Source organism: Gekko japonicus, unplaced genomic scaffold (genome assembly GCF_001447785.1).
Source record: "Gekko japonicus isolate JY-2015 unplaced genomic scaffold, Gekko_japonicus_V1.1 scaffold1974, whole genome shotgun sequence".
Lineage (NCBI taxonomy): Eukaryota > Metazoa > Chordata > Lepidosauria > Squamata > Gekkonidae > Gekko > Gekko japonicus.
In genome coordinates, this window is record NW_015163147.1 from 17,458 (window position 1) to 20,242 (window position 2,785).

The following is a 2,785-nucleotide window of genomic DNA, read 5'->3' on the forward strand; positions in this document are numbered from 1 at the left end:
TAATGAATCATTGTGACAGCTCTTGTCCTAATTTCCCCCCACTCCTTCTGAGTTAAGAGACAGTCGGGCAGCAATGGGTGCATGGAATGGGGGACCAGTGAAGTTCAAACATAATAGTGGGAGATGTTTGAAACACTATTCTGTATTGAACACTGGATTGGTCTAATAGTCCATCTAGTGGCTTGCTCTGGATGTTGCAGAAATAAATATTCTAAAGGAATTAACAGTGATCACTTCTACCAATCAACCTCCACCCTGCTTCTTTGAGTTCTGCCATTTGGCTGTTAGATCCAGCTAGCATAGGGATCTAGTTAACTCAAGACCTCTGTGTAGAAGGAGTTCCCACCAGCCGGGACCCACCTTAAAAGGCAGGTATAATGTTTTCTGTATGGACCTCAGTCCACATAGCACTTGGCAGATCTCTAGACTATAATTCTCAGTAAGTATTTTGTTTTGAAGAACACTCCCTAAGCCTTAAAAAAAGGAGGAGAGCCAGATAAAATTCAAATTCCAACATTGTTGGGAAGAAGACTTGACAGTACAATGGAATGAGGCAGATTGGGGCATTATATGGTCCTCTCCAGCCAATAGCTCTAGCATATACAATGTTCGACTACAATTTTTAAAACTTTATTCTAGGTGGTACATAACTCCGCATCAATTATATAAAATAGACTCTAACAATAACCCGATATGCTGGAAAAGATGCGGGCAGATCAGTACTTATTTACCTTGTTGGTGGGGGTGCCCAAAGATCCGTTACTTCTGGGAGGAAGTTCGGAAACAAATTATTGAAATAACTTCGCACAACTTCAACTCTAGTCCTGAGGCTTTGTTATTGAACCATTGGGATGACACCATAGATAATAGAACTAAAGAGATAATAGTATTACTCCTAGCAACAGCTCGCTTGACAATAGCCACGTGCAGGAAATCTTCGCTGCCTCCTACATTAACTGCTTGGCATGATAAGATTTGGGAACAGTTTGTGATGACAAAAATCACAGACAGAATACACAGAGCACAAACAGATCAGACATCCCTATCCAAATTCAAAACAATCTGGTTTCCAATATTCTACTACCTTTCAATACATGATATACTCCCATCCAATGCATATTATCACAAATGGCTAGTGATGTGAAATTTACTATGGGAATGTCAGCTAACAAATGATGGAATACTTATCTATTACTTTCCTAACTCATTAGGACAACAATTTTACGCTTAATAGAGGATCTTTTTGTGATATTGTTAAGTTGTATAAAGTACATTGACTTTGTTTTAGAATATTGTATTTTGAGGTACTTTTAATAATTTGAAGCATTTCTGTATTGACAAATTAAAATTCTCCTATCTACGCAACGCTTTAAAAGATACAAGGACCAGATACTGGAAAACCTACCTATCAATCTTGAACTTACTTCATCAGGTCACCAGAAAGGTGGTCAGCTAGTGTAGACATTTAGGAGTAAAATCCACCATCTGTTGTGTATATGTCTGGTCTGGTAACATTACACTACAAGAATCCCTGAGGGTTCTAAAGTGTATGTTACAGTGGCTTCTGTGCTGGTCTGCCACACATCCTTGAGTACCGTGCTGGTAAGGGCCTGATCACTTCTGGCTTTTCAGACACTTCAGATAATTCCTCTGGGACTCCTTTTAGCAGCTGTTTCATTGAAAGGATTTGGTTCAGCACAGTCCTGGCAGCTGCTAGCCCCAAGTGAGGCTTCCGCTCACTTGGAAAGCATGATCACTGCACGTTACTATTGCCAAGAAGTGATGACTAAGACTGGATTTCCCCCCCCTCTAAGCAATTGCTTATTTATGACACAATAGAAATGTGTGTAATTATTGGCACATTGTCCAAAAATGTCATGATTTCACAAATAATATTTACTTATGTGGGAACATTCCAGTTGTGGCATTAGGGAGATTTAATGGATATCTGTAAAGAACACTGAGGAAAAACAGAACCTAAGTCAGATATGTAATTGCTACAGGGGATTCTTGCCAAGTCCTATTGCCATGCTAAATGACCCAACTGTGGGTACGTGGCACAGTTCAGATAGATGGATTGTCCATGCTTAATGGTTATCAGATAGATGGATTGTCCATGCTTAATGGTTAATGGTTATCAGTATTCTTTCTTTGTTAAAGAGAGGCTCTTTGCTTTGGCTTGCAGTGGAGGCTGGGTACAAATCATTTCAATAAAGCATTCAGAGGAGACTTCCGGTGATGGTGGCGCGCTACAGCAGATTCACCTCCCGGACCTCCCGGGGGTGAAGCTGCGCTCCAGCCGAAGGAGGGGGTGCACAGATTCGTCACCCCCCCCCAGAGACCCAGTTGAAGGGACTCTGGCCATGGAACTTCTGAGAGGTTGCCTCTTCGATAGCGGAATGCTGGAGAATTGAGGCGCCTCTCTGTTCCGACGGTTCTCCGTGCTGAGAGACCGAATGGACTTAAGCAATGCTAACTGGGGCAAGCGCAGGAGATCAAGCGTTTAAAACCGAAAGTAAACGAGTTCTGAGGACCACTTATGAACGTGAGTCGTTTAAGCGTTGATTAAAGAGAAAAGAAAGCTCCCCACCCTAACTACGCAATACAGGATTAGGCGAGCGGGGGAGGGACGCCTCCTGAGCACATGAACTTTTGAGCGAATGAGGGGGGGAAGTGGAAAAATAAGCGGTTAAAACTGTTAAGAAGTACTTACCAAGGAGTGTTTGAGCGTTTAAGTGCATATTCAGAGACTTTCAAAAAGTTTGCGAAAGTAAACAATCCGAGA